This window comes from Chinchilla lanigera, unplaced genomic scaffold (assembly GCF_000276665.1).
Source record: "Chinchilla lanigera isolate Chin_1 unplaced genomic scaffold, ChiLan1.0 scaffold00013, whole genome shotgun sequence".
Lineage (NCBI taxonomy): Eukaryota > Metazoa > Chordata > Mammalia > Rodentia > Chinchillidae > Chinchilla > Chinchilla lanigera.
In genome coordinates, this window is record NW_004955414.1 from 22,547,904 (window position 1) to 22,555,379 (window position 7,476).

General features: G+C 37.6%; 1 pseudogene; it reads left to right on the plus strand.

The window, feature by feature from the left end:
* The first annotated feature begins 2,449 nt into the window (after positions 1-2,449).
* LOC102012421 lies at positions 2,450-5,281 on the plus strand (annotated as a pseudogene).
* The last annotated feature ends 2,195 nt before the right edge of the window (positions 5,282-7,476 follow it).

Sequence of the window (7,476 nt, forward strand, 5' to 3'; positions counted from 1 at the left end):
TTCTTCAGACTTTTTGAGCATTTCCTTCATTATTCTTGTCATTTCACTTTTTGCCTGAGAGATTATTTCTGATCTCATCTCTTCTATGGCCTTATGGAGTTGTTTCTTTACTTCTATTGCAATCATTTCAGCTATTTCAGGTATGTGTTTACCAAGTTCTCCTATGTTGGTGTCTCCTGGACTTGTTCTGATTGGGGTGGAGATCTCATTGCTTATACAAAATACCTGACACCCAAAATTAAAGAAGGAAAGGTTTATTTAACTTACAGTTTGGGGAGGTTTTAGTCCATACTTGACTGGCTCCAAGGCAGAGTGGCATATGGCAGAGGGCAACTGCAAGAGGGAGAAGTCTTCTGTGATTGTGGTGGGTATTCCTTTATAGTTGATTTTTTTCTTTTAATATTATGTTCTTGCATTGAATTTCTGAAATCTTGACTATTATAGGCCTTTGGTGGACATTGTAAGTCATAGCTAATTGGAGATCTATATGCTTCACTTATTGGTATGCTGAATTATTTCACCATGCTTAGGAAGTTTTCTCCCATTACTTCTGTGAAATTGTTTTTCAGTGTCATTTGCATTATGTCCTGCTTTTCTGTTGACTCTAGTCAAACTTATATTATTTTTCTTTACACCATTTAACAGCTGTTAGATTGATTTTATGTGGTCCATTGGTATTTTTTAAAAATCCTGTTTTCCATATCTTATATTATGTCCACATCATTCTGATGTATATACTTTCAATAAAACTTTTAGGGTTGGGGATATATTTCAGTAACACATGCCTGCCTGGCAAGTGCAATGTCCTGAGTTTGATTCCCAGTACTAATAAGATAAATAAAATAAAATAAATTTTTAATCTTCCAGATATCTGATGGAATCCTTTTGGTGGATTCCATGTCTTTCCTATGGGGTATAGATGCTTTCCAACATTTTCCTAAGCTCCTATATTTCTGGTTCATGTACTCTAGATTCACTAATTATGCCATAAGTTATGGTCAGCATCTCTGAAGCTATACGAGAAATTATTTCTTTTTTTTTTTTTTTTTTTTTTTTAGTGTTTTTGAGACAGGGTGTTGCTATACAGCTCAGGCTGGTCATGAACTCTTTGTAATCCAGGCTGGTCTGAAACTCACCAAGATCCTCCTGCCTCAGCTACCCAAATGCTGGGATTATATCCATGTACCACCATGCTCAGCCTGAGAAATTATTTCTGATTTAATTTTTACTAGGTCTCATTCATCTGCTTTGTTACTTCCATTGTTACCACTTCAGAGCATCCAGTTGAGTGGATTTCGAATTGTTCCACTTGATTGTCTTTGGGTTTCCCTTTGAAGAGTTCAAAGTCTGAAGTTGTATCTTGCTTTATGTCTTCTCATTTCTATTTTTTTATTTATTCCTGAATTGATGCTTGTATATTGTTTATGGTAGGTATCTTTATTGCTACTATTGAGAACCCTTCAAAAGTGACTATTTCCCAAAGATGTCTTCCAGGTGTAGCTATCTTTTAGATTTTGAATCTCTTGTTATATCCTACATCTTCAATGTATTGGGGATGAGAAGTTGCTACCTATTTGGTCTAGCTCCTGGTGATTTGGCATTGACCAGTAGTATTGTTTATGACCCTCAGGCCATCTCAGTGTTAATATACAAGGAAGAACAACTGATTAAAACAGTTATGTCACCTTGACTAAAATAATAAGATAAATAATAACACTAGCATCAAACACAGCATAGAAAATGATAAACAGTGCCAACTATTAATTTGCCACTTTTAATCATATGAACACATTTATAGCTATATAACCATACAACAAATATACCCTCAATATGATGATTTAATACTCAAGGATGAAAATTTAAAATTATTGGCAAGAAATATACTACAATAAAGTAAAAAAATGGATTAGAAGCAAGGTAGGGGGACAAAGGGAGATTATAGAAACTTTTGAAGCTGGTGAAGCAGACAGGAGGGAAAGAAGGAAGAAACAGGAACAGAACAAAACACTACAAACAGTGTTCTCATTCATATAAAAGTAAGAACAATCAAAACATAGAAAAATCAAAATAATAAAAAAGCAAAGAATGGAAGAAAAGCAGAAAAAAATTAACTTCAGGGCAGGTTTTTGTTGTCCTAGTTGATAGATGGGATAGCCAGAACCCAGGTATGTGTTAATTGATCTCAGCAAGATGGCAGTAGAATTATGGCAGGTTGGATAATTCCAGCAAACCTGGGTCTTTGGTTGCACTGAAGTTTGGGCTACTTCTAGTGTGTGGCTGTGTGGCTGAGGCCTGAATTTTTCACTTCACATGACTTCTGGTTTGACTTGTGCTCCCTGACTGTGTGTGGGCTTAACTTTGGTTGTGCCTCACCCTGACACTTGGAGGCACTAGATGGAGCCAACCTGCAGCTACTCTGAGTTCTGACTTCCATTGGTGTCTTTCCAAAATGGCTTCCGGCCAATTGCCTTCTCCTGTGGGGCACCTGAACCCAAATAACTCATCAGCCACTGCTGTTCACAGAATCTACTGCTCTACTTCACTGGTGTATTTCTCAGTGAAAGCCTCTGGGGTCACCACTAGTCAGTGTGCCACTGCAAGTTTGAGCTGCCCCTCCCACACCATCAGCTAGGGCTCAGGGAGAAAGCATCACTTTCCCCCTGCCTTTTGTGTGTTGTGGTCTCTTTCTCTGATCTCCATGTTGTTTCTCTCTTCTGAGCCGTTTACATTCTCCTTCCCATCTTCACAATGCTATACTCCAGTGTCAGTATTCCAAATATCAGAGAGGTTGTTTTTCTGCTGCTCACAGTTCTGCCATCTTCTCAGAAGTTCCCTGAGACATTCTTCAGACAAGTGATTGTTGAAACAATGGACTTAATTGAGATCCCTTAGGAACAGAGTGTAGAGAAGGAATAATGGGGCAAAATACAGATTGCAGGTCAGATATCCACTCTTCATGCTGCAGATATTTTCATTGATGCTGCTTAGCCTAATCTCCCCCTGCATGCAAGCTACAGATAGGGAAGTGTGTTTCTCTTTGATTTATACCACTAGTTTCACCCTTACCTAGCAAATGTTCCTCCTGTTTATGGATAACTCAGTTATGATTTCTGTAGATTTAGACCATGCCCAGTACTATAGTGTATACAGATTCTAGAAATAGACTCTACACTTCTATTCATAAGAATAATATTATGCCTGAGGTCTGGAGCCATACTGCTGAGACTGAATGAAGATTTAATAATTTACAAGCTCTGTGGCCTTGACAGTTATTTCAATCCTTACTGGGCTTCAGAATCCATGGAACCTGTATCTATCGAATACAGTTGCTATATTGTCTACCTCTTGAGACTTTTCTGAAGATTAAGTGAATTAATAAATATTAAATGCAAGTTCTAGGACCCATGGTCACATGAAGTAAGATTTTATTTAGTATGAGCATTATTATTACAAGTGTTAGTGTGTTACACAATGCTCTGCTGTGATTCTTGAGTATTTACCTACATGAGAGCTAATTCCAAGACGATGAATGAAAAAGATACGGTCACCTCTGTGCTCTATTTGGTTATGTCTTCCAAGTTGAACTGAACCATATTCAGTCTAAGGAACAAAGACATGAAGACAGCATTCAGGTGCTGGATGGAAGATAGTGCCCTTTAGATGATAGGTTTCCTGGCAGCTGCCCAAAGAGGGCGGCTACCCCTCAGCGGTCCAGAGGTATAGAGCCACCCTCCCATGACCCTGCTTGATGCCACCTCTGGCCACTCGCGGGTCCTGCTGCGGTCCACAGGCTAGCTTCTCGTGGGCGTGTTTCTGGGAAAAGGGCCTCGGCTTGCCTCTCCTTACTGAACGGGGGCTCAGGGGAGGAGGAAGGAGGGTCAGGCTGCACTGCCTCAGAGGCGGAGGCAGAAGAGATGGAACTCCCTCCGCGGCGAACCGGGAGCCTTTACCTCTTCCCGGCAAGCCCCGGTGGCTTCGAGGAAACCGGAAGCCAGTGGTGACCCCTGGCCCACCCGGTTTGTTTTCAGTCTGTCTCCAAACAATTGGGGAATGGAAACTTGCGGCCCTGGGGACAGCCCTGCGGTGCCGGGGTTCAGGCTGTAGTGGATGCACTAGTAAAGGATGATATCTGCATTCTGAATCATGAAAAAGCTCATAGAAGAGATACAGTGACTCCAATTTCAATATATTCAGGAGATGAGTCTGTTGCTTCACATTTTGCCCTTGTTACTGCTTATGAAGACATCAAAAAGCAACTTAATAATTCCAAGAAAGAGAACTTGTTCCTAAAGAAAAGAATAAAGTTTCTGGAAGAAAAGCTTGTAGGAGATCGATTAGATGAAGAAACAAGTTCTGTGGGACAAGAACAAGTAAATAAGGCCTATCATGCATATCGAGAGGTTTATATTGATAGAGATAATTTGAAAAGCAAATTGGATAAAATGAATAAAGACAACTCTGAATCTTTGAAAGTACTGAATGAGCGGCTACAATCTAAAGAAGTAGAATGCCTCCAGCTGAGAACAGAGGTGGAAACTCAGCAGGTGATGAGGAATTTAAATCCACCTTCATCAAACTGGGAGGTAGAAAAGTTGAGCTGGGACCTGAAGATCCATGGTTTGGAACAAGAGCTGGAACTGATGAAAAAAGAATATAATGATTTCAAAATAGAGCTACAAAAAGCCAAACAAATTGACTCATCTCAGGCAGACAATCTGAAGAGTAGCGCTCTCCAAAACTAAGCATTTCAAGTGATACTATGCAGCATGTGTACTGGGAACTGAAGAGGGAAATGTCTAATTTACATCTTTTGACTGAAGTACAAGCTGAACTACTAAGAAAACTGAAAGCCACAACCATAATCAGAAAAGCTGGCACCTCAGCTGGATGCACTGAAGACCTTGGGAAAGACAGAAGGAAATTGTACTTGATGAATTTCACTGCAACATACAAAAGACATGGGCCACCCTCACCAAATGGCAAACCTCTTTGTCATATTATATCTTCCTCTTTATTGGGAGATATAAAGGTTTCAGATAAAGCCCTTCTCCAGTCATGGACTGATAATGAAAGACTGATTCCTAATGATGGTATCAGCTTTCAGGAATACAACTCTTATCGCAGAAATTCCCTGGAAGATAATTCTTGGGTATTCCCAAACCCTCCCAAATCAAGTGAGACAGCATTTGGGGAGACTAAAAGTAAAACTCTGCCTTTACCCAACCTGCTGCCACTGCATTACTTGGATCAACTTAGTCAAGCCTGTCTTTATAAAAGTTAATTCTGAAGAGATTCATGATTTGATCATGAGGTCACTGTACCTCTGTGGTTCTCCCAAGAAATTATTTAACAAACTGAAAGTGGATTTTGATTAAAATTCTGCAGTTCTTCAGTATATACTGTCAACATAAGGTATGACAATTAGTTGATTTTCCAGTAAAAGAAGAGTGAAAGAAGAGTGCCCTTCAGCTCTATATTCTAAGAATCACATGTATGCTACCTATACTAGTGAATAAATTTAAGGTGTTAAGAGATAAGTTTGCCATTGAAAACAGTTGTGAAATCTTATAGGTAAAGAACAGAAATGGAGATGTTTGGACATGGTTTGACAAAGTATGTCAAATGCCTAAATATCCATTCATAAAAAGAAAAGGAAGCGTTTATTACAGGAGAAAAACCAAGTATATTGGTTCAGATTGCATAAAGGGGCAAATGATAATGTGAATAGATTATACTTGTTGACTTTCTGTTGCATAAAATTATGAAATATAATGGAACAAAAGTGTCTAGGTTATTACAAAAGAATAGAGGATATGTTTGCTGACATCTTAAAGTATTTGGAAGACTTTGATGGCACCATAACTCTAAAATCCTTTCCTTTTTGTGCTTCCTTTCTCAGAGTGTGACTGCTGCTCTGTACAAGCTTTGTACTCAGACTTCACAGGATGAAAGAAACCTAATTCCTTCCTTAAAAGATTTGGCAGTTCACTAAGAAAACACCACAAATGAAAGAATAACTGTTTGAAGAGAATATTTTATTTTTTAAAAGAGAATAGTAAAAAAAGAATAGCAAAATACAAACAAAGAAAAACAAGAACCTTAAAAATGATACTGTTTCAAACCAAATGATAGGGAATAACAGTGGCTGTTACTTTACATATTATTATCTTCAACAGAGTTGCTTAGATTTCCAGATGTAAGACTGGAAGATGAGCCAAACCATTAAAAAGAATAAGAAAATAATAACTAAAAAAAATTAGAGACAATACAGAGTTTCCGTAGACATGATGGTAGGAATTCACCAATGGTTGTTATATTGCATGTTGTTGTTTTCACATAAATTGCTCAGATTACCACATATAATCATGCAAATTGGTCAAAATATATTAAAAAATTAAGCATTAATTGTTCCTTTCAATAAACCTCCAGGCCTCAGCAAGAAAAGCACATTTTAAGACATGATAAAGAAAAATTATAACGATCAAAAGTAAAGGCAATTATTTGATGATTAATAACATTTCATAAATTTAATTCTACTGAAGTGCTACAGTATTTTTTATAGGATGTATATTTTCCATAGGTAATAAGGGAGTAAAAAGATGTCAAAAAAGAGAGTATCAGGGCAAAATGACAGAGATGTGTAAGAGAACACATGTTAAAAAGAGAAGAATATAAGTTAGAAAGCAATACTTAAAAACTAGGTATGCATGATTATATTAAGATTCTCCAGAAATACAAAACCAATAGGATATAGATAAATATATAGACATAGATATAAGACAAGTGATTGATCATTTGGTTATTGAGTCTGAGATGTCCCAGATCAGGCTATCTACAAGCTGGAGAGCATGACAGGTCAATAGCATGATTCAGTCCAAGTGGAAAGGCTGGAGAACTAGAAAAGCCAGTGGTGTAGTTTTCAGTCCAAAGCCAAATGTCCAAGACCTGGGGTGTCTTTTGTCGGTCTCAGAGTCAAAAGGCCAGAGAACTTGGAGTTCTGATGTGTGAGTAAAGGAGAAGAGGAGCACACCTGAGCTTCAAGGTGGAGGAAGGAATCTACATTTCCTCATTTTTTGTTGCCCCTAAACTCCCAGTTTTGTTTCTCAGCCTATTTTTTTGTTTCTTCATAATTAATCTGCAAGCATTATGCCAATACATCACAAGATACATAAAGCTGCCTTCCTTATGAAATTTGGCAATTCAATAATATGATATCACAACTATAAGAATAACAGTTTTAAAAGTTCAATAAAAATGGTTATTTTGAGATATAATAAAGACAAATGCTATAGAGATCAAAAGTGAAGACAAAAACATTTGAATATTGGGAAGAGTATAAATTGACTACTAAAACAAGATTTATTTTTAGGCTATAACATTTTAGTGAACATCAATAGATCAGAGAAGGTAACTAAGGTAGACTACAATAGAAACAAAAAGGTAGAGATAGCCATTTTGGGCATGTTAAAAAGAAAG